Consider the following 25,829-nt stretch of genomic DNA (forward strand, 5'->3'; position numbering starts at 1 on the left):
TTTTGATTTTTTGTTTTTTTCTTAGGTAAGTGCAGGGACTGTAACAAAAGCATTCAAAGAGCTATCTAATAATGATGCTTGAGAAAGAGGAATAAAGTATAATTATGTATGATAATAGAATAAAATACAGAATTCATTAGAGAAGTAAAAAAAACTGGTATTAGAAACGATGCTTCTCACTTTAGTACCTTAGCATTTTCCCAGTCTTCAAGAGTTCATTGTCAACACCACCAATTGTGGTCCACTGTACTGGTGGTCACATTTTTAATGGACCCGACTTTATTGAGTCTGTGTTTTATTTCTCCACCAGTGCTTTTCTCACTTGACTTTTAGCTGTAGTCATTCACCACATAAAAATACCAGAACTAATAAGATGATTGGATGAAAATGCAGAATAATAACCATGTAATATATAATGTGCCATAAATGTGGTGTACACATATTATATTTTATGGCAAAATCTTGGTAATTGCCTGTCTGGTTTAATTTTCAGCTGAGTCAAGGGAAAAAATTCTGAGGTTGTGCTATCTTTTTCTGAATTATTATTATTACAAATATCTGTATTGGTCAGGGAACCACATAAAAATCCTCACTCCAGTTTTAGAGTTTTCAAAGTTTCTGGAATTGGAAGCTAACCTAAGGTAAAACACTTACCCAAACACAGCTTTCCAGTTTTCTTACTTTTCTCGTCAGAAATGAATTTCAAGTTAACCTTTAAATAATGAGAAACAAGAATTCCCTGTGAAATTATGGGGTAGCTAAACCCCTGGGTAGGGAGGAAACAGGGCACAGGGTGAAGACATTATGTTCTCACTTCCTTGTTAGCAGAAGACCTTAAACTTGAATGCCTTTGGATCTTGGAGTCTTGCTGAGATCTCTGCACAGAGAAAGAGGCTTGATGACTTGGAGTGGGGTTTTGGCAGGGACAGTAAAAGCTTAGGCAAAATTCTGGTGTGTACCAATTCCAGTCTTGTATTTCTTTCTAGCCTCTATCCTCCAACTGAAAGTTTGAGGAAAGCTTAGCGTGAGAGGGCATCTCAAGCCTCTATCATGGTGAATTAATCCTCAGATTTCCGCTAGTGTCTAGCCAGTATGCCAGGTGCTAGAGATTCTGGCATAAATAACCCCAAATCCCTGTCTATGAGTAATTAAAAGCCTAATGGAGGAGTTTGTACTAGTTTCCTGCGGTGGTGATGAATAACGTACCACAGACTGGGTGGCTTAGAAAACAGAAATGTATTTTGTCACAGTTCTGGAGGTTAGAAGTCTGAGATCGAGGAGCTGGCCATGTTGGTTCCTTCTGAGGGTAGTGACGGAGAATTTCTTCCATGCCCGTCTTAGCGTCTGGTGGCCTCAGGTGTTCCTTGGCTTGTGGATGGCAGTCTCCCTGTGTCTTCTCATCATTTTAACCTCCATACATATCTGTCTCTGTATCGTCACATCCCTTTTTATAGGGACACCAGTCTGATTAGGGCCCACCCTAATGACCTCGCCTTAACTCGAGCATCTGCAAAGACCTTATTTCCAAATAAGGTCACATTCAAAGGTACCAAGGGCTAGAACTGCAACATCTTCTTGGGGGACACACTTCAAGCCATAGAAGAGTTGTTCCAATGGCTGAATATTCTACAGTCCTTGACCCTCCATATTGAACTGATCTTCTCCTCAGAGGCCACATTCTGAGCTTTTAAAACTCAGTTTCGTTCCAAACCCCTCTGTTACTTTACTGCCATCGTCTCAGCAATTCCAGCAACATCTGAGGCCCCCTTTTGACTTGAAAGCCCACACTGAACTCCAGGCTGCTCCCTAGTCCCTGCCTGGCATGTCTCCCCCTGGTCCTTTACTGCCCACTGACACTACTTTGGAGTAACAATGGAAGCCCTCTGTTCCAAGAGTTTTACTGAAAAACGTATTTCACTCAATAAACACTGTTTTATGCCTACTGTTCTAGATTCTGCTCCTAGAGCTTGGTGAACACTCTTGCCTTCAACAAGAAATTTGCAGTCTAGTGAGGGACTGTTAAAAGTAAAACGGAGAAATGGAAACTTTGGTAGAAGCCACCACAGGGGGCTATGGCAGTACAGCAAATCAGCCTGAATCTAGGCTGGAGGTGAAGGAGAGGAGAGCAGGGACGTCTCCATGCAGCAGGGGAGAACACAGCTGAGTCTCGGCATTTGTGCAGTAGGATGTATCCAGGCAATGAGAAGCAAAGAAAGCGCGGGCAACGGGGTGGCAAAATGTATTGGGACCAACAAAATGAGAAAAGAAGAGTACATAAAAATATGCTAGTTAAATATTGTAAATATTAAGTGAATAAGAAGAAGAGAGGGTAATGTGTTTTTAAAAAGTTTTAAATAAGCAGTTTGCTTTTCAAAATTACGAACAGCCTGGCTTAGTCAGCTTGGGCTGCTATGACAAAATACCATAAGCTGAGAGCCTTAAACAATACACATTTATTTCTCACAGTTCTGCAGGCTAGGAAGTCCAAGATCAAGGTGCAAGACGCTATGGTGAATCGTGGCGCTCTCTTCCTGGCTTGTAGATGGCTGCCTTCTTGCTGTGTCCTCACATGGCGGAAAGACAGTGAGCTCTGGTCTCTTCTTGTAAGGGCACCGATCCCATCCTGGGGGCTCCATTCTCATGACCTCATCTAAACCAAATTACCTTCTAAAGGCCCCACTTCCAAACCACAAACATTTAGTCCATAACACAGCTTCTGCTGACAGCAAGGGGAGAAACGAATGCACGGAGCAGAGCTGACAGGTTCCTCTGCCCTGTGCCCAATCCCCATGGCCTTGATCACTCTAAACCACAAGACTGCTCTTTAGTCAATCAAACCTCTGAGCAGGTAGCAGGGCTTTAATAACAGCTCATCACACAGTGTCTGCATAGACCTATCTAAGACAGTCTTTTGTTATTTAGCCGTGCAAACAAGCCTTGCCCAGCTCAGGGCTACAGAAGGGTGACACAGCCCCTCCCCAGTGTGGGCATTCACAACCTCAGCTGGACTTGGGAAAATTGTTCAGTTTTCCCCCAGCTGTCATGTGATTCACGGGCTCCATCACTCTTATCGCCTGATGTCATGGGGCCCCTAAAAGCCTCTGATCTAATGCTATTATAATTTAAGCCCGGGAACCTATTCCACCTTGCCCTTGTCACCTCAGAGTAGAACTCTTCATGCCCCAATACCTTAAAATGCACATCCAACCTTTAGGTAAGTGTAAAAGTTCGCCAGATTGTCAAATAAACCATGAAGCTTAAAGGAGATTACAGGAGGCTTGAAAATTTTAATTGAGTCTGCACTAAACAAAATATGGTGGAAATACAGACCTTGTTAGTTATGTGCTCAGCAGTGTGTTTTATAACAAAACCTCAGCGTTCCTTTAAAGTAGTGCAGTTATCAGGGAGGAAATAGCTGATGTCATGTGTTTTCTTTTAAGTCATCAAGAGTCTTGACTGTGCCTGTAAGCTGTAGAAAAATGCCTGCATATGTGCCATTTGCCATCTTTTAGCATAAACTGTGTTGGTGGGAAGGAGGAAACTGGTTAGAAAAAGAAAAAAGACACAGTGTGCACATAAGGACATACGAGTAAGTACCAAACAAGAAGGTCAATAAGGCAGCGATGTGGCTAACCATAATTTGGCTTCTAGGATCCAGATTCTGGGCTATTGAGCAATTGTGTTCCCTTCCTGAGTCCTTTCTGTCTCTTTTCAACCCCTTTGCTAGTGGTTTGTGGGCAGAAGTTACTTCCGGTCCACCACTAGGCATCACCCAGAGGGTCTAAAAACACAAATACCCTCAGGGCTTAATTTCCATTCCAATGCCATCCCCCTGGGGGAAAAGAAAGCTAGTATTTCACAGGTCAGGCTCTGGAATTCCAGTCTCTAAGCAGGAAAAAGTTTACAATGTTTACAATGCTGTCTGTTTTAGGGGCTTGGGTGTTTCTCTGAGACGTGTTTTATAAAACTGGAATTCTACATTTGAAGCAGAAAACCATCCCTTGATGTTTTAAATTAAGAATCAAACTTGTTCCTCTTCTTTTCACATTTAGCCTTAGTTACTGAGAAAGGGTCATTTACAGTATTGACTCTAACTCTGTATGTCCTGGCATGGAAGAAAGAGTGAGTTCCTTAGTTAATCATTGATTCAGTAAAATCGATTGAATTCTTACTACATTCTGGGGGATGCAAAGAACAGTTAGGCCCAGTCCTCCCTTACAAAGAACCTACAACCAGTCTGGGGATCAACGCCAGGACAAAAGCTTGTCCTTTTTGTTTTGTTCATCAATGTATCTCCCACACTGAGCATGTTTGTTTAGTGCATTCTAGGTGTTCAACAAACATTTTTCAAACAAATAAGTGAGATTAATGCCACATGAGCACAGTACATCCTTTCCAAGATGAGAAATGAGCACTCCCGGCTTCGGTGATTAGAGCAGACTTCATCACGGAGATGGATTTCAGCAATGCTTTCCGGAAGCCATGGGACTCCCTGCAGCCAGTGGCGGGATGACAGAAAAGCATTCCTCTTTCAGGTAAGGAGACAAAGGTGAGTCAAGCCAGGAGGCTGGAGACTCAGAGAAATTTCAGAAAGGGGAATGGCCAGCGTCCAAGTGGCCAGGCAGCAGGAGAAATGCGTGTGAAAGGCATGTAAGAGTCGTGATAGGGCAAGAGAGCGTGCAGGGTAAGGAGGGTATTGAAATCACTTCCAAAGTGACTTCCCAACGTAGTAGAGAAAGGTGAATCATGCACAGACTGGAGAGCTGTGACGAGAGAAAAATACAGACAACCAAACTGGGCCCGGGAGACCCAGGCTCCATCTGTGCTGGGTCCAGCAAAGTAATGTTCTGCTCCTGCCTGCCTCGATGTTAACCTTTAAAAGAAAAAAAAAAAAAAGGAAATTTAAAAAAATCCTGACTTCCTATGTACTTTTCCAAGTGAGTCATGAGGATTATTATGTTCCTAGCCAATTTTGATGTAAGGATATGAATAGAAATAAGAGTGATTGATCCCAGAAACGTCCCTGGAGGCTGCTTTTAGCCATAAAGTATCTTAGGGAGGAAGAGCAGCCCAGTGTCCCCTCTCCCCAAGGTCATGTTATGGGATGGAAAACTGTAAGGTGCCTAGTAAGTCCCGGTCTTTGCATTTTAGGACCTTCCAAAACAAAGGTGTGTGTGTGTGTGTGTTTTGTGTGTATGCATGATGTGGTACGTGTGAGGGTATGGGTGATGTGGTGTGTGCATGTGTGCATGTTTGTCGTGTGTGTGTGTGTGTGGTTTGTGTGTAAGGGGCACTGAAAGGGTTTGGGGAAGAACAAAAGAGACATGGTCTATGCTCTATGCCAAGTTTCTCCCGGACAGACCCTGTGCACAATAATCTCAATAACAGTTAAACACACACACACCAAAAAGAAAAAAAAGAAAAAAACACCCAGAAAAACAAATTAGTCAGAAAAGGTGGGGGAAGGGGGGAGATTAGATTTCTCAATAAAATAGTTACAGGAAATTATTTATACTCCAGGAGAGAAGAATTTTTCCTATCATTAGCTTTCTCATCAATGTTGTAATGGTCTTATACACCCAAATTGGATCTACCAGCTCCCCTGCCCGACCCCAGCCCCCACACAACCACCACAAGCACCATCCCCACCATCACCACCATCACCACCTTAACCACCACCACCACCGCACTGTGCACACACCATGCATCCCTCCGCCGTTACCTTATCTTCTTGCTTCCTGACAGGTTGTGACCTCTTGGATGGTAGGAGCTGATTCATTTACAAATAACATTGCTTGGCATAGAATAGGTGCTTAATGAATTTTTTGACTGGATAGGATCTAGCAGGGACTTTGAAGTGCAGTGTCCTTGAGGGTCTCCCTATCAGCATGAGCCACAGAAGGAGGGCTTGCTGATCATCTACAGGTGACCCTGGAATCAACTGCATGTATGTACACACACACACACACACACACACACACACACACACTTGCACACCTGCCAACAACATTACTTCTTAAAATCATGTGGTTTGCTTCAATATCTGGAAATAAGTATGTTTTCTGAATACAGCATAATTCCTTCCATGTTAATAGTCTAATTCCATTCTATAGAGAGAGTGCTTTATATCAATGTACTGAAAGGTGTTAAGTGTCATCCTCCCCTCCTTCCCCTCAGCCTCTAACTCTGCTCACCCTCAGATAGACTCCAGGGTGCCCCTCTGGGCCCCTCATCTCTGGTTAAGAAACTCACAATCAGTCAGAACCATCTAATCACAAATGGCTACAGGAAGCCCTGCAGAAGCTTTGACAGGCTGCTTTTCTGTCTGTTAGGCCACATCCCTGTCTTTGGGAGGCATCTCAGAGACTTTCCATTAGAGGAAGAGGGAAGATTTATGCCACTTCTGTACAAGAACCACACCCCAGAGCCCCTACCTTGTGGGGAGGAGAGTGAAGGGATTGGTTTATTCCATTCTTCCATTTACAAAACCAAACTCCCGATTATAAAAATGGGACAGCACAAACACGTCACAGCCATGTAGAGAAAGTAGAATGTAGATCACTGTGAAATGCTGAGGGAAGAATTCTCTAGACACTGGAATTGGAGCCCAGATGACCTAGCATGATTTGGGTGGGTGGGGTAGCGTGGGGACAGGAAAAGGGGGAGGCATTCCTAGCATTCCTTCGTGCAGGATCAGCAAACACAGTAGCTGGGAAAGGGCAGTTTGTGGGGCTAGGGCTCTGGCATGACCACTCTCTGCCCAGGAGTCCAGAGAGGAGAGCTTAAGACATGACAGCCTTCCAAAAGCATTGTATGTGCACATGTGTTTTTATAAAAATCTTTATTTACATGCCCTGTCTCTGCAATCCTTTTACCTCCCTTTTCTTAATCTGAAAAACATAGCCTGAGTATTAGTAATGATAACAATCTCTCCCATGTGTAAAAGTGCAAACAACTTAAAAGTGGTTTTTCATGTCTTTGTCTCATTTATTACGTTATACTACTAACTCATTTGAAGTGTGCCTGCATCTACCCACTCCTGGAGGTTTCAGGAATGCTTATCAGCTTAATATTGGATTTTTGCAATGCCACTTATTTAACATGATTGCTAAAATATTCTTTCTGTGCTTTGAGAGCAGATAAGATTATGCACTTAACACTCATTTGCTTTCAGAGGTCTGCCTCCTCCAGCAGGACCGGGGGAGAAGCAAGAATGCTGTGAGGGGTACCTCTTGTTCCAAAGGTGAGGAATTGGGCAGGGTGAGTCAGCTGTTGCCTCTCTAAGGACTGGGAAAGAGCTAGTAATCAGGGGTCTGGGAATGAAACCCCTACTTTCTTGCCCCCTCCCAACCTGTCCAAATAAGGCCAAAGTACCATTCAGCAAAGCCAGCTTGATAACCCCTAGCCAGAGGGGGCTAAACCAATGTTTCCCCTTCTGTTTGTTGAAAGCCACATGTTGTGGTGTATCATGAGCTCCCTCCCCTTCTCAGAAACTGTCCCCACTGGGCTGGGTTATGAAGCAGGCCAGTGGCCCCTGTGTGTGAAACTAGGTGTTCTTGAAGACGGTGCTTAGATTACCGGAAGACCACTAAGCATGTTCTAAATACCCTAACCACTCTTCCCCTCTACCCAAGGGACCCATGACCATGGCCAGGTTTTGTTCCTGATCCTTGAAGCAATGTGACCTAGCCTTCAGGCTTACACCTCCGTAGCTGAAGTGAGGGTTCTGAGTTCTAACAACTTTCCAGATGAGGACCCACTGGAAGAGTAACACTTTTTTTTTCTTCTTTGAGTGCTTACTCCAAGCAATTCCTACGCTTGGCTGAACATTTTACATTATCTAGTCCTCAATCAACGATGTAGAAGGTATAATTACTCCATTTCATTCCTGAAAAACCCGAAGACCAGAGAGTTTGAGCAGCTTGCTCAACATCTCACAGCTGGAATCTAGGCTTCTAACTCCACTTAACTGTTTGAAAGAAGATAAAGGTACCGTGCTTGTATGTAAATTCATTCTTTCATTCAATATTTACTGAGCTGCTACTAAGTGCCTGAGGCAGCAAAGACTTGTGAATAAAACAGACAAAGCTAGAAATTTCATAGAGTTTGCATGCTAGTCAGTAGAGACAGAAAATTAACAAATATGTAACATGTTATGTGGTGATAAATGCCATGGGGAAAAAGAAACCACGGTAATGGAGATTGAAAGAGCTGGGGTGGGGCAGTACTACTTACATAGGAAATGACGCATTCCTGATGCTAGGACATAAAAATGCCTCCCATCACGTCAAGAACAGTATCTAAATTCCTGGAACCTGTCATGTCCAGCTGTGATGACAGTATGCTGGTTCCCCAGGAAACATGAGAAAACTCCCTGCCAAATAGGTGCATTTCAGCTTATTGGAACATTCGGTCAGAATAAAAATGCTATAGTACAGATGGATGGAATGGCATAGGTAATGATGCAATCCTGTCATGAGCCTCACTCCTCCACCTTGATTGGGAACTAATCTCTTTTCCCTCTTTCTTCACAATGAGCTTTTGAAAACTGACCCCCACCAATCTGGAAACAATTTGGAGATTCCCAAGAGAAAAGGGCTATGTACCAATGTGATTACTGATGTTGTTTTCATTAAATATAACATGATTGGGAATTACTGGGGGGAAACCACAACGATGAAGGATGGGGTTTCAAAAGATGGGACAAATTAGCATGTCTAAAGATTGGCCATAAAATCAGGAGGTTGATGAACTATCAATGTTTCTAAGCTATATAAATAAGCAGTGTTATAAAATAGTGGGATTTAGAGATCTTGAGAAAAGATGGTCCCAAGCTTTGGAAAACAAGTGATTTAATAAGGTAACTTTTATATTTTTCTTTTTTTTAAATTTATTTTTTAAATTTATTGGGGTGACAATTGTTAGTAAAATTACATAGATTTCAGGTGTACAATTCTGTATTACATCATCTATAAATCCCATTGTGTGTTCACCACCCAGAGTCAGTTCTCCTTTCATCGCCATATATTTGATCCCCTTACCCTCATCTCCCACCCCCCACCCCCTTACCCTCTAGTAACCACTAAACTATTGTCTGTGTCTATCAGTTTCTGTTTCTCATTTGTTTGTCTTGTTCTTTTGTTGTTTTTGGTTTATATACCACATATCAGTGAAATCACATGGTTCTCTGCTTTTTCTGTCTGACTTATTTCACTCAGCATTACTCTCTCAAGATCCATCCATGTTGTCACAAATGTTCCTATATCATCTTTTCTTACCGCCGAATAGTATTCCATTGTGTCTATATACCACAACTTCTTTATCCATTCATCTATCGAAGGACATTTTGGTTGTTTCCATGTCTTGGCCACTGTAAACAAAGCTGCAATGAACATTGGAGCACACGTGTCTCTATGAATAAATGTTTTCAGATTTTTTGGGTAGATACCCAGGAGAGGGATTGCTGGGTCGTATGGTAATTCTATTCGTAAGTTTTTGAGGAACCTCCACACTGCCTTCCATAACGGCTGCACCAGTCTGCATTCCCACCAACAGTGTATGAGGGTTCCTTTTTCTCCACAGCCTCTCCAACACTTGCTACTATTTGTCTTGTTGATGATAGCCATTCTGACTGGGGTGAGGTGATATCTCATTGTGGTTTTTATTTGCATTTCTCTGATGATTAGTGATGTTGAGCATTTTTTTCATATGTCTATTTGCCATTTGTATGTCCTCTGGAGAAATGTCTCTCCAGGTTCTCTGCCCATTTTTCAATTGGGTTGTTTGTTTTTTTGTTGTTGGGTTTCATGAGTTCTTGTATATTTTGAATATTAGCCCCTTATCAGAGGCACTGTTTGCAAAAATCTTCTCCCTTTCAGTTGGTTGCCTCTTTATTTTGTCGATGGTTTCTTTTGCTGTGCAGAAGCTTTTAAGTTTCATATAGTCCCATCGTTTATTTTAGCTCAAAGACTTAAGCATAAGACCTGACACAATAAACTGCATAGAAGAAAACATAGGTACTAAACTTACGGACCTTGGGTTCAAAGAGCATTTTATGAATTTGACTCCAAAGGCAATGGAAGTATATTTTTCAATATACTTTGAAAGGATTACTTTTTCTAGAAATAGCAAGATTTGTTAATACTAGTATAGACGACCAGGAGTTCTTACATCCAAACAGACCTAGCTGCCTAACCTATCTGGGATGTCAGACTGTAAACAGCCTATCAAAAATCACGGTAAAACATATAGTGAAACCAAATATCTTTTGTCTAGGTGAAATTGAAAAGTAATCTCAACCGAAAAAATTCCCTATAACCCTGCATCATATTTTACACTTACAACTACCTTTTAGTCCTTTCCAGCATCTTCAGATGCTTTTTGGTAGTAAATGGAGTTTGACTCCTTAATTAATTTATTAGGTAATTAATGTAATGACCATCTCAAACCTTATATATTCTCATTTAGTGTCACTCAGAAGAAACTAAAATGTTGCCTTTTTAGAAGCCAGGTTTTCAAGATTGATAGCATAAGTGATCATTCTTCTATTTTAAATTTGAACACATAAGGTTTTCCATTATCTTCCCTCAATTCTATAAAAGAAGCTAAGGAGAGTTCTTCAAATATGCTAACGTTGTGATGACAAGTATAATATAGAGGAAAATACAGCTTTTGAGGCCATCTAAGTTTTGCTCTGTGTGTCTTAAATACTTAAAATTCTTGGGGAAAAAATGTCCCAAAATCCAAAGTGGTAGTGGCATTGATTAATTTTATGTGGTGGTGATTAAATTGCTATCATTTTATAAATATTATAAATCTGTACCATCCAATATGGAAGCCACTAGTCACATGTGGCTACTGATCATTTAAAACATGGCTACTCTGAATTGAGATGTGCTGTAAGTATAAAATAGACAGTAGATTTCAAAGATTTAGTACGAAAAAAGAATAAAAGTATCTAATAATTTTTATATTGATTACATTTTGAAAAAATAACATGTTGGATATATTGAGTTAAGTAAAATGTGAGAGTTCATTTTATCTGTTTCTTTTTTATATTTTTAGTATAGCTACTAGAAAATGTAAAAGTATATATATGTAGCTTGCATTATGCTTCTATTGGGCAGCACTGTTCTACAGCTTAAGAAAGTACAAAGCAAGTATTTATTTCAGTTGGCCTCAAGATATTTTTAAATTCTTTAAGCAATTTGGAAGTTGTATTTGAGCCAGAATCACACTAAGGAGGTATAAGATTATTGAGTACATGCTTTGTATACCTACCCACCCCCACCCCCAACCCCCAAACCCCAGTTCGAACAAGAACAGTGACAGGCAAAATAGAAATAAATAAGTAAAACAACATAAGCAGGTTCAAACACCATAAGCATCTACATGGACAAGGTACATGGACCAGAAAAACGAAGTGATCAGTATCGTATGACAGTGCTTCTGAGACATCTGGGAGTTGGGCTCATCTAAGGTAATGGTAATCAATATTTGTAAAGTGGCAACAGGAATCAAGCTGAAGATGAGTGGAACTCCCCCTGATTTAAAAGGGAGCGGGGGGAGCTGAAAAAAGCTCTTCTAATTGTTGCTTGGGAATGTTGCCTCCTTGAGTTCATAGGACATTAAACTGCTTCATCTCCAGGATCTGAAAGAAGTTAACTCCTGGCTCTATGACCAGAATGGCCATTAACCTTAAGCCTTGATGCCATAAGCCTTGAGGCCATAATTTTAAGGTGTATGAGCTCCCAGCCTGCAATCTAAAATACGTTTTGGTCAGCAAGCCTCAAGGAGCCAAGTGGCGACAATCACTAAAACAACTAGAGAGGGATGGATGGGCAGAGAAGAAGTCCAGGGTGGGGGTAGGGGGGAAGTACATTCTTCTCAAAATAAGCCATGGTATGAAAACAAAGTAATGTAATGCTAAGACAGATGGCTGATACAAATCACCTAGAGGAAGATATGTTTAACCAAGAAAAACTAAAGTATAAAAATAGTCTGATAAGAACTTTAAAATAAATGCATTTAGGGTGATAAAGGAGATAAGTGAAAGAATAACATTCACTAAATATTAAATACAGTATTGGCAAGCAAAAACAGGAAGAAGTTAAATAAAACAGGTGTATCTAAAAGAAGCAATGTAAAAAATTTAGACATGAAAATCATTTATTGAAAAAGTCTCGAAAGACAGCCAGACCATACAGAACCAGGAAATTGGAAGATAGTACTGAGGATTTCACTAAATTACAAAGAGACAAACAAAGAGAGAAAAACAGTCAAAGGTCTTAAAGGATAAATGGAAAAGTCTAAGTTATATAGGTCTAACGGAATTTCCCAGAAAGGTAGAAAAGTAATATTTGAAGAGATATTTTCTAATGTTTTTCCAGAACTAAAGAAACACATGAATTCTAAAAGCAAAAGTTAAGTCCAAGGACCCAGAGTGATAAATAAATATTAATTACTACAAGATAATATATGTAGTGAGACAACAAATAATTGAGAACATAAGAAGAAGGAAAAAAATCTTTAAAACTACTAGAATAAAAAGACAGATTACTTATAAAGGACGGACAATTAAACTGATAGCAACAATAAATACCAAGAGATAAAAGAATAATATCCTCAAAATGCTATGTGAAAGTAACTCAGCCTAGCCATTTATACCCCGACAAAGTATAATAAAAAAAAAAATGAAGAATGATAATCGTGTTTTTAGATTCATAAAGAAAGACCAAGAGAGTTTACCATCAATTGATGCTCATGAACACAAATATTAAAGATTGTATTTAAGTAAAAGATGTGGACCCTTACAGAAAGCATGGAATACAAGAAACAGTGATAAAAATAATATTAACAAAATATGCTGATTAATTTAATTTAATGTCAAAAGCTAGTTAAGCAATTTTGGAGAAAAACTTTAAAAATTCCAGGAATTAAAAAAAAAAAAAAAAAAAAAAATTCCAGGAATTGGTTATTTAATGGGTAGTTAAACATGCCTAGGGAGTTTGTAAATTTTCCAAATTTTTTTTTTTTATTTCTTTAAATTTATTTTTTTATTATAGTTGGCATATAATTGAAAATTTTCTTGAATAAATTTAGACTTTGGGAAAGACAGCATAATCAAAGGTTAGAGATGGCAATTAAAATAATAGAAATCATAGAATTAAAATAGTAAAATGCTTCCAAACCAACAGAGCAGGGGGGCAATATACATGGAGAATATTAAAAACAAAACAAAATCAAAATCCCACAACTTTATTCAACAGATAACATGAAATTATAGATTCCAATAATAAAAATAGATAGTAAAAAGAAAATAAGTGGTAGAAATAAGTGTAAATATATCAGGGATTATTAACAATGAGAATGGATTAAACTCATCAGATAAATGACAGAGATTAACAGATTGGCAGTTTTTAAACCAGCTGCTTAAGCCTGCTTTTTATAAGAAACACTAAACAAAATCTAAAACAATTATACAGAAAGATTGAAAGTTATGGGAAAGTGGTACCATGCAATTAATAACCAAAGAAATTCTGTGTAACAACATCAGTAGTAGACAAAATAGAATTTCAGACACAACACATTTAATAAGGATAGATATGAGTACTAACTACATAATAGTAAAAAAAAAAAAAAGTCTACCAGGAGATAGTAAACACAAACACATATTTGGAAAACTTTTTACGTGGTCTTAAATGACTCATGGGAGAAAAGGAAATCACAGTAGACATTGTAAAATATTCATATATTTTATGTGTTTTAAAGCTATGATTTTAGGGCCCTAGAAATTTATGACAATTACAAAATATTTACAATAGAATAAAAGTACTGCTTTTTAAAATTGTTAGATGAAGTTAAAATGTTTTTAGAGGTAAGCATATAACTTTAAGTAAACTAAAAATTGAAAATGAACGAATGAAATTTGCAACTTAATAAGCTAGAAAATAAAAGCAAACCCAAAGAAATTAAAAAGAAGGAAAGAAAGCAGAAATTAATAATATACAGAAAAGAGAAACAGTAGAAATGATTAACATAATTGATACCTGCTTTTTAAACAGCTTTACTAAAATATAATTCACTAATTTAAAGTGAACAACTCAAGGTTTTTATCACAGTAGATTCACACAGTTGTGCAACTATCACCACAATCTAATTTTAGAACATTTTCATCTCTCTAAAAAGAAAGCCTGTGCCCCTTAGCAGTCATGACCAAGCGGTCGTTAAACAACCACTAATCTTTTTCTCTACACATGTAGTAATCAAAAAAACTTTCCACGAGGAAAAGCTCACGTCCAAGTGGTTTTACTCGATGAATTCTATCAAACGTTTAAAGATTACCTACCCTTCATAAACTTCTCCCAAAAATAAAAGATGAGGGGACACTTTCCAACTTATTGCATTAGTCCAATAGTGCCTTGATACCCAAATCAGATGAAGACATCACAAGAAAAGAAAACTACGTGCAAACTCTGTGACCTGACAGGAAGTTTTTGCATCATTCAGCTTCGGAAGTCAATTTTGTAACCAGCAACAGGAAAGGAAGTCGTGAAGAATGTGCGTTAGATACAAATGCCTAAGACCTCTGGACAGAAAGTCATTTTGATTTGCCAAGTCAACACAGATTAGTGCATGCCCACAGGAGGGGGACTTCAGAAATGGGAGCTGATATTGGGTTCCATGACAATACATACTCCATTCCAATTTATCAAAAAAGTGCTCAAAGTCTGGAAGTACCTCCTCTTTGAAGGAATGGCACTAGTTTCACGTCTGAGAACACACCATCCACATACGACTGTTGAATTAAGCAAAGTCAGGATTTATTTATTTCCATCCTCAAAGAATTTTTCCTCATCATCACCCAGAACAACGCACTACCCTGACCTCTCTTCTCTACTCTGTCAGAATCCGTTGGGACCTTCATTCACATTAAAGTCTAAATGAATGATAACTTTATAAAGAATGTTTCAGTCAGACTATGTGCATTTTACCAGAGATTCAAACTTAAACATAAAGGCTGAAAAATTGATCATTTCCTGTCATAAGACAATTTTATAAGGAATAATTTAAGGGGCAAGATTTTGGGAGTACAGAGGGTCTGGATTTTCCTAGGCCCTAAAAACGATAATACTAAAATACAATACTAAAGACCTAGGCTGCCAAAACCTAGGCTGCTGGAAATATAAAGAAGTGAGCACTATAAGTATGCCTTTCTGCATAGAATTCCTGAAATTTGTCCAGGATATACACAGGAGAGGTACTATTAGGTTGGTACAAACGTAATTGCGGTTTCTGCAACTATTTTTAACCTTTTAAACCACAATTACGTTTGCACCAATCTAAAATAAGCAAAGTAAATAGGACACAGTAAGGAAAGATATCTACATCCAGGTCTGCTTTCTAGAGGAAGTAATTTTGTCTCTCCTTCCAACGATATATATGGCCAAGATTATTGAAAATCTCTGTAGATGCAGCCTCAGATATGGATAAATGACTTTAAAACACAGTAAGTTCAATCACATGGGACTCTCAAGCAGATCTTTAAATCCTTTAATGATTCAGAAGATGTTTCTACTATCAGATAAACAGTCACTTTGAATAACAAGTATTTGGTACTATAATCACTGGGGAATGTGTGGCTAGGCCTCAGAAAGACCCATTTCCCTCATTTGCCTCCAAGATTAAGAGCATCCAAAAGACAAGTATTGTGTTTGCTCTGGGACCATGTAGTCCCTTAATTCCCATTGGCACCATCTGGCCTAATTCCATTTTAAGAGCAGCTAGGTGAGGTCTTCTAATCATGGGCAGATCTCTTATCACGAAGTCAGATCTCAATAACTACCAGTGACTTAATCCTTCCCTTGCAATCCCATATAAAGTGTTAGTCTTCAACCTTTCCATTAGAAAAATAGCAGAGGGCTGTAGTATTGGAAATCTGATGAGGCATCAGGGTGAGCTCATGGGTTAAAAATGGGGACAACTAAAATATTAAATGAATGCTGGAAAGGACTTCAATGTCTATTAACATCTTTAGGTTAAAAAAGCAGGTCATGTGGAAAGATGAAGGCAAACATGAAGATGGAAGCAGGAAAAAAAAAGAACTTTCAGTTGCGGAAAGCTTCCAAGAGACAGCACTGGGAGACTGCTCATTTTGTTTTACTATGTAATAAAGAGGAAAAATGGAGGGGTTTTTTTTTTGGTTTTTTTTTTAAGCATTAGGCCAAAAGAGTTTGTAGCATGTGCTATGAACTCATTCACAGAAGCACCAACATATTTCAGGGCAACGTTGTCTAAAAATAACTTGCTTCATCAGTCCTGGGACATTTTTTCAGTGTTTTGCCAAGAATCCAATTAATGTGTGTTGTTTTTTTTCCTTCAGGCGATGTTATGTGGCTTTTATATCTCAGACTCTTTTGTAAAGAAAATCCATGCTGCCAAATGGACGTGAATAATACGATATGTGAGTAGCTAAGATGCGAAGGCTCATAATGCAATTACTTGATTCCCTCTGGCCCGGGACATTTATAAAGATCAATTAACTCAGTTAAGCTACTCTTAAAGCTCTCTTCCTCTGTTTCCCAGGCTCCACCCTGTTTCGCATGTGCAGGGAGCTGGGCTCAGACTCTGCTTCCGTGATATGCTGGCAGTGAGTGGGCAAGTGAAAAAAAAAAAAAAAAGGAAATATGAGCCTGCCAGGGATTTTCATCCTTGCTCACAGCTTACACAGGTAACTACCTGAAAATATTTAAATCTAAAGGGGGAAGCCAGACTATTTTCCTGGGGCATCAATGACTAATAAGAAAACACCTTAATAATAAAACCATGTCAAATACATTAAGGAATAGGATGCACATAAGCTTTAAAGGTAAAAACACAGTAGACTTCAAAGATATTTCATGATTTTTTTTTTTCCAATGGGCCAGTTTGAGTTGAGCCTCCAACTTCCTGAAAGCCACTCACCATACAATATAAAGCATCATCTCAGGAAATAGCTGTTGTGGAATATTCATTTCAGGAGTATTATTATCAATCTAACAAAACATTCAAGATGGATCACCATTAGCTATGAATTTTAATATTATAACAGACCTTAAAGTTAATCTGGCCTATCCTATTATTTTTAAAATGAAAATGAGAAAAAAGATAAAAGAAAGAGAAAGCTCTTGGGTGGGTTTTCATTTCTCCCTAACAGGGTCCAGAGCTAGAGTTTTCCATGCACTGATACTGACCATTCTCCAAACACACCATTGTATCATTGCTTACAATCTTCCTTGCATGTAATGCCTTCTTCCTTTGGAAAAGTTTTACTCACTCTTCAAGACCCAGTTCAAAAATCATCTCTTTGGGGAAATCTTTCTCTACTCACGCAGACAGCTGCTTTCTCCACGGTGCTCTAACAGATCTTTAAATATAATATTGCTTTATTCCATCTCAACTGAAAAGTAACCAATACCCATTTCCTCCCTATTCACAGCTACGATTCTCAAAGAATTATTTCCACACTCAGGCTTTACTTCCTCACCTGCATTTGCTCCTCAGTCCACCCCCAACTGGCTTCTGACTTCTCCACTTCACTGAAATTATTCTTGGAAAAGGCACAAATGACTTCTGTGCTGCACAGTCCAACGAACGCTGTTCCGTCCTTATCATACTTGCCCTGTCTTGAACATTCTACACAGTTGACCACCACCCCTTTAAAACACCGTTGGCTTCTGTGACACCATACTCTACTGGTTTTCCTGAAATGACTAAAGCATTTCTCTCAACTGCCTTGGGAGTTCATCCTCCTCTCTTGGATCTTCAATGTTAGTTAGTTTCTCAGAGCTTAGACCTCAGTACTCTTCTCTCTCTTTCCTTTCGCTCTTACTGATCTTGTCCGTTTCCTGTCTTCGTATTCTATATCTATATCAACAACTCTCAACATATGTCTATAGGTAAGATCTTTCTTTCTGAATTCTAGATTGCAAATCCAACTGTTTATTTATATTGCTAGCACTGTCATGATTATAAGTGATAAAATCTCACCCAAAACTAGCTAAGATAAAGCAAAACAGAAAAAGAGACACAGAGACAGAGAAACAGAGAGAGGGAGGGAAGGAAGGAGGGAGGGAGGGAGGGAGGGAGGGAGGGAGGGAGGGAGGGAGGGAGGGAGGGAGGGGAATATTGGTTAATAGTTACTGACTCTTAACTCATGTAACCAAACTAGGGGCAGGACAAAGGACTTGAGCATTCTCAGGATTCTTTCTCTCTGAGTCTTCCCTCTCTGCATGTTATCTTCATTCTTCTAAACCAACATAATCCCTATAGAGAGGACATACTCATCAACAGCTCTCAACTTAAAATTTCACAGCTCTGAAACCAGAATGTAAAAATCTTTCTTCTGCTCACTCAGATTAGGAGAAGGAATGTGATTGATTCAGTGAGGCTCGCGTGGCTTTTCTATGAACAAATAAATTACTGTGGCCTGAGAGTGAAGATAGTGGGATTGATTTAGATTGGGTCTCATGCACACCTCCTAATTACTAGAGGAATAATGCTGGGTCAGGCAGTCACCCAATGTGTATTAGTTAAGCTATTCAGCACTTCCATTTGGATCTCTCACAGAGTGACAGTATCTCAAAATGATAGTATCCAAAATGTAACTAGTAATGGTCCTCCAAATAACATGATTCTCCTCCAGTATGTTCAATTTCAGAAAATGACAGCCAACATTTATCGACTTGCTCAGGCAAGACACAGAAGAGTTATGCTTGACAATCCCTCCCCCTACCTGTCACCATCACCTGACCCACCATCCAATGATCATGGTCTATTGATTCTATAACCAAGAAATATTTTGGATCCACCCACTTTTTTCTGTATCCAATATCACCCTCCTAGTTCAATTTATTGTTATTTCATACCTAGATTACTGCAATAACATCTTAATTGGGCTCCAACTCTCCACTCTTGATATCCTCCCATTCTTTATCCTCAAAGCAGGGCGATCATCAAAAATTAAAACTCATCACACCCTGCTTCTGCTTAAAACCTTAGGAAAGCTTCTCACTGCTCTTGAGGTAAGCCCTAAATCACTAACTTGCCCTCCAAGCCCTGGGCATACAATCTCTGCTTTCTTTCTTAACCTCATCTCTTCCCACTCTCCCTTTCCCTTACTCAAAATGTTTCCACCTTATCAACCTTTCAGTTTTTCAAAAGCAATTTGAGTTTTTCTTTGGGTGGCGGTGGGGGGGGGGGGCGAGGGGGGCTACAGGGCTTTCACTTGAGCTAGGCAGACTTATCCTGTTATATGCTCTCTAGACCCTGCATTTCTTCACATCTCTTATCACAGCTCTAATACTTATTTGTGCATATTTTTAACTGTAAGGTCCATAAGGGCAAGAACTGCATCTGTGTTGCTTGATAGAGTACAGGACATTTAGGAGGTGTTCAATCAATTTTTACTGAAGGAATAGTCATCCCATTTTCTTATAGTTTTTTTATATATCAATCTTGTCTGCCGAAATATGAATTCATTCTTTTATTTCACAAATGCTTATTGAGTACCCACTTTGTACTAAGGAGTTAAATATTGGGGACAGAGACATGAAGAAGATAGAGGGGCATTTATAGTCTTTTTACTATGTAGAAACTGTGTTTCCTTCCTATATCTCAATTCCTGGAAGGTACTATCTATGTAACGTTTGCTGATTGAATAAATGAATTAAATGGATACTCTGAACTTCACCATCAACTACTCCCTGTTTTGTCACTGTGTCTAATTCTGTGTGTGTGGAATGACCTAAAGGTTCATGGTAGAGAAAAATAAGCCACAGGCCATGTGTTTCCTGGCTGGCAGGGAGTTGGGCCAAACATAGTGATCACCCACAAGGCAGAAGTGAGATAGACAGGTCCAAGCTGGTAAATTGGCACAAGAGGGGAAGGAAGGTTCTAGATATTGCACTGTATCTGGGAGCTATGGGGCAAAGGGATCGGAGAAAAAATATAATGTAAATGCAGTAAGAAAGGAAGAGGAAGGAAAAGGACCAATAGGAGATGAGATTTGCTCATTTTCCACTGAAGTTGCTTATTTAAGTGCTTGTCTCCTACTCAGCGTTGTGAGCTGTCCGGCAGCAGGAAAAATGTTCGTCTTGATTATCAGAGCATCTCCGGTATCAATGAAGCGACCATGCGTACTTGATGAATAAATGAATATATGAGTGGATACTCAGGCAGAGCAGGCTGTAGTGTTCAGAATTACAGCTCCAAGAAACTAATACGGCTTGGATGCCTCTTCCATACATCACCCAGAGAACACACTTCTGGGGTCTGGGTCTTGAGCTCACCCTCTCCAGATAAGCAGGAAAGCCTCGAGAGGAGGTTCACACACTCAGATAGTCCAACCGCTCACCAGCTCCAGGCATCCAAAAACCACAATCAAGAGATAAATGGATCCTTATCTCTGAATTGATAGCTGAAAACTCTCAAGAAGAAAAAAAAAAAGCCTCTTTATAGTTAGAGATAAAAAGTCTAAAAATGCATTTATGCCTGGAAGTCATAGTATGAGCATGAATGAATGAATTATACTGGGTAATTTTTTTCAGAAAAGAGGTGGTAGTGGTAGTGAAGTATACAATCTGGGAGGGCTATGGATATCGAAAGTGACAGGGAGAAAAAGGAGGCAAAAATTAAGGAGGCTGAAAACCTCAAACATAAACGTAGGAGAAAATTGTAAGAGTAGATGTGTCATTTTGAGCCTTTCCCATCTAAGTAAAAGACAATCTCACATAATGGCTAAACATTTGATCTCTAGAATCCAGTGGCTTGGGTTCAAATCATGACACTGCTGATTCTAGACAAGTCATTAGCATCTCTAGGATTGTTTTATGTGAAAACGAGGCTATGAATGAGGGAATCCCTGTAAAGCACCTAGAATGTGTTCTGTGATTGATAAATTTTAGTTATTACTGATACACACACATTTGACTTGGCAGGAGGTATTTGGGCTGATCTCTGACACTGGGGAGTCCAAGGGGAACCAGAGGAGAATGAGCCCCTGAGATAGCCTTTGTGAGAAGTGTCAAGCAGGGCTGGGCACACAGTCGGCACTCAGTAAGTGATGATTTTCCTTCCTCCCCTGCCCTGTCCTACCCCACCCCCATTCCGGTTCAAGCCATTGTTTCTCAGTCTAGATGTGTAGGACACAGCTCCCTGGCCCATGCTGGTGTTATGAGCCTTGTGCTGCCCCCGGCTGAGGAAGTCGGTCGCTGGTTGGTTAGCCACTCACAGCTCACGGCAGCTCATGCCAACCTCCGGCTGCTCAAGGCCACCCAGCTCCAGGGAGAGCTGTTGTTCACAATCTTAGCTGTAGAGGGTGCAGCTCACTGGCCCATGTGGGAATCGAACAGGAGACCTCGGCATCAGGAGCATGGCGCTCCAACTACCTGAGCCAGCGGGTGGGTCCTCACGTCTCTATTTCTACAAAAATGAATGTCAAGTGCAATTCTCCCTGCTCTGCTTTGTAGCTTCCTTGTGCCGGCAAAACCTTTTCTGGTCTGGAGATATATCCCAGCAGCTACACCATGGGAAAGTGGACAAAATGCAGATCAGAGTTTCCTTTTCAAAGAAAAGCATATTTTATACCCCGATGACTAGCCTGTAACTTCCAATTTGTACTTCTTAATCCCTTCCTCTTATTATCCACCTGCCCAAGCCTCTTCCCATCTGGCAATCATCAAAATGTTGTCTATATCTGTGAGTTTGTTTCTGTTTTGTTTGTTTATTTTGTTCTTTATATTCCACATATAATTGAAATAATATGGAATTTGCCTTTCTCTGACTTTAACGATGTATGGTGTTGGGTGGGTACTAGATTTATGGGGGTGGTCACTTCATAAGCTATCTAAATGTCTGATCACTGTGTGGTACACCTGAAACTAATATAATATTGTATGTCAACTGTAGTTGAAAAATAAAGCAATTATCTTTTTAAAAGCATATTTTAAGGTAACCATCCAGATGCATAGCTCACATTACAATCTAATCACGCACAGATAATGCAGTTATAAAAACAGATTACTGTCTCCATTCAGCATTTTGAGTGCCCTCTGCTCAAGAAGGGGGTGAGTTGTTTCCTGGCTCCAGCAAACTCAGGGGAGGAAGTGGGGCTCAATGCTCTAGTGCCACCTCCTTCCCTTTTCCCCTTCCCCATTTAACTCCCCCAAGGCTTTTGCCCCAACTCTGGGCCCAGAGCTCTCCATAGTCTCCCAGGCAAAATTTTCTCTCAAGAAGGATCTGAAACTCATTTACATTAAAATACAAATGAGGATTGCAGCTGAAAGCATCACCCCCAAGGTGTGCCTGTACCTTACCACTCCCAGCAAAACTGCACACAAACCCCAATGGGGAGCACAGACTCTTCGCTTTGCGCTTTGTAACCTTGCAAGTTGGTATTTTTAAGGTGGCTTCATCTGGGAATTGCTGAACTCTCACTACTTGGGTTGCAAGTTAATCAACAGGGTTTAAAGTAAGGCACAAAGAGTGAGGGAAAGAAAGCTATTAATATTCAAAAAATGGTAAGCATCTTCATTCCTTTTGGTACAGGAAGTGGAGACACACTCGGTACTTCCAACCTCCCCTGAATTTAAAATCACCTGATTTATGTATTGATAGCCAGAGGCCCTTGGATCTCACTTGTGGTAAGTCTGGGTTAAAACCCAGAAACTGATTTTTTTTTGTAAGCAGAATTGTGGGGTTGTGGAGAGGATTAAGTGAGGGAGTTAGTGAGGAAATCCTGGCCTCTGAGCCTGACTGAAGAGTTTTGGATATTTGAATCTCTTATCTCGCTTCCTGTAGCCTCATTTGGAAGCGTGAGTGTGATTTCCCCAGTTCATGCTCTTTAACCGTCAATTGTAGATGCTTCTGAGCTGCTCTTTCCCCTATGAGCTATTTTACATGTTGCTGACACATTCATCTTTCTAAATTACAGTTCTGAGCATGTTCCCCACTGTACCCAACCCCACAAGCATACTCACCATCCAACCTTCACACAATAGCAAGAGTTATCTTTTTAAAATCGGGTTATTTTATTACCATATTGAAAATGAAATGCAAACTCTTTATCGCAGCTTGCAAAGAAAGGCCTACGTGACTTGGCCCCTGTTCATCTTTCTGACACTATCTCAAATATTTACCCCTGCTCACCAGGCTCCAGTCACACCTACTTGAACGGCCACCTGCCTCATTGCTCACTCCTGCCTCAAGGCCACCAGCCTGCTCTTCCCTCTGCAAAGAATGTTTTTTCTCCAGAAACTTGCAGGACTTCCTCCATCCCACGGTTATTTCTTGGCTAGTGACAATCTCCCACTAGGACAGTCCCCCTAGGCTCAATCATATTAGCCCTTTTAATATTCTTTTTTACAGCACTTCTAAAATTATTTATCTGTTTTCTTATTATTACCTAACTCCCTCCAGTATGTGAGCTCTTTGAGTATGGGTCCCTTGGTTCTCCTGTTCACTGTTCACTGTTTTATCTCCATTACCTAGACAGAAGTTGACACATGGTTGCCTTTATTTAAAAAAATATATATTTTTTTTCAATTACAGTTGACATTCAATATTATATTAGTTTCAGGTGCACAGCGTAGTGGTTAGACATTTATACAGCTTACAAAGTGATCCCCCCGATAAGTCTTTTACCCACCTGACATCATTCATAGTTATTGCAATATTACTGACAATGTCCCCTAACCTGCACTTTACCTCCCCATGACTATTTTGTAACTGCCAGTTATCATTTTGCAATAGAACCATGTCATCCCACCATTCAAATCCTTCCATGGTTCTACATTATCTTCGGAATCAAGAACACATTCCTTGGCCTGCTGGTGAACAATCTCCACAGTTTTGCCTTAATCCACTTGCTAAACTATGTTTATGTAGCTCCCTTATTATTTTAACAGTTCACACATTACATTGAAATGATATGCAGGAGTTTCTGTCTCCTAACCTTTGTTCCTTGGAGTGAGGTTTGTGGACTAGTATTATCGGCATCGTCTGGGACTTTGTTAGAAGTATAGAATCTGAAGCCCGGCATCAGACCTACTGAATCACCATCTGCATTTTCATAAAAGCCCCAGGTGAACTGGATGCACATTGGGCGATATGCTTACCTCATAATTACTAAAGGAACGATATCAGGCCATGCAGTCACCCAATGCGTATCAGCAAAACTATTCACCATTCCCTCGTGGGTCTCTCACAGATATCTTGAGTTGATAGTGTCCAAACTGAGCTTATAATAGTCTTCTAAAAAACCCGATTCCCCTCTAGTGTTTTCAGTCTCGGAAGATAAGAACTATTGCCCACCCTAGTTTATGAGCTATTCAATGGCTTTATTACCCTGGTTTGGAAACTAGGAGCCTTGGGGGTGACATTCTCTGAAATAGGCAGCATAGGAGGATTGGGTGGAAGTGTGTAGAGAGAAAATGACTTGAATTTTCCCCTGGGAAGCCGGGGGAATAGAGACCAGTAGGTAAATGGATATGATTTTGAAACTCATTAGAGATATCAGGGTTCAAAAACAGACTTTGGAGCCAGCATGCAACAGACAGTGTTAATTCAGTATTTACCCACCACTGATCCTACCATATTTCATTCGTGCAGTGACCCTTCAAGGTGATTAATTCACAGCCGAGCCTCTCTCCTTAAACCTCCATCACTTGCTGCCCAGACTTCAGTCTTAGCTGATGACCTTATTTCCTATTGCACAGAGAAAATAGAAGTGGCCAGTGGAGACCATGCATCCACTCACACCCACAAACCTGTAGTCTGCCCTTCCTCTTCGTGAGAAGCCGTTATGACTGGTAAATTAACAATTAGTAAGTGAAACACAGGGTGCAGGATGGTGAGCCTCCTCCGTTCATGACCACAAAAGACATTGAGATAGAGAAATTTATTACTCTTTGGTCCTGCAGGAAGTACACAGCATAGATCCAAGGGCCATTAAGGGGAAGTCAAGGCAGGGTGCGGGCAGAGAGAGGAACAGGATCTGGGGCACATACTTTTATATTAAGGTAACGGGCAAAGTGCTTTGCAGTTCTCGCACCAAGGCCAATTGGTCAATTCAAACCCGAATGAGCAGGGTTTTAGTAAGTTTCACAGGGGAAGGCCCTGGGAGGTGGGGGAGGCTATTGATCACACGGGCTATTGGGGAAGTCATACCAGGAACTTGCATTTTGTTGTGACTCTGTGGCTGCTATGGGGTATTCGTTTACATGAGGGGTTAGTGTCAGTTTAAGGGCCCCCCCACCGCCCACCCTGCAGGCTTCTTTGCCAAACAAAATAGCTGCCGAGGCAGCAATGTCATGGAGTAGGTTAGGTAAACTCATGACAGAAGCCAACTTGTCCACTATTTCCTAGATCCCAACCCCTTACCCTTCTCAAAGACCTCATTCCAACAATTCACTCCTCTCTTTCCTTTGTCACACACATTTCTCCTTCTGTTAGATTTTCAATTCTCATTGAATAGTATTAAATCTTCTATGTGTAAACAAACCAAAAAAGCCTCACTTGACTATCGCCCATTCTTCTGCTTTTCAGCAAAGCTCCTTGAAGGACATGTCTGTACTGCTACCTCCAACTTCTCCTCCCGTTCTCTCTTGCACCTACAACGGAAACTGCTTTGTCAAAGTCACCAATGACCGCCGTGTCACCAAATCCATCAGGCAGTTCTCAGCCCCATCGTACCTCCCCTACCAGCAGCTGACACGCGTGTCACCTCCTCCTGCACAGTCTTTCTTCACTGGCCTTTCAGGACACCACACACTGGCAGTGCTCCTTTCTCTTGG

The 25,829-nt window shown here is 40.2% G+C and overlaps 1 long non-coding RNA gene across 1 annotated transcript; it reads left to right on the plus strand.

The window, feature by feature from the left end:
- The first annotated feature begins 3,324 nt into the window (after window positions 1-3,324).
- Window positions 3,325-18,072, plus strand: LOC141572150 (uncharacterized). The gene is made up of 4 exons (XR_012497325.2): window positions 3,325-4,535; window positions 7,175-7,243; window positions 16,382-16,462; window positions 16,585-18,072. It is a non-coding gene; the product is annotated as an uncharacterized LOC141572150 (long non-coding RNA).
- Window positions 18,073-25,829: the final 7,757 nt, after the last annotated feature.

The sequence above is a fragment of the Rhinolophus sinicus genome, chromosome 14 (assembly GCF_057876585.1).
Source record: "Rhinolophus sinicus isolate RSI-liver-muscle chromosome 14, RSI-T2T, whole genome shotgun sequence".
Lineage (NCBI taxonomy): Eukaryota > Metazoa > Chordata > Mammalia > Chiroptera > Rhinolophidae > Rhinolophus > Rhinolophus sinicus.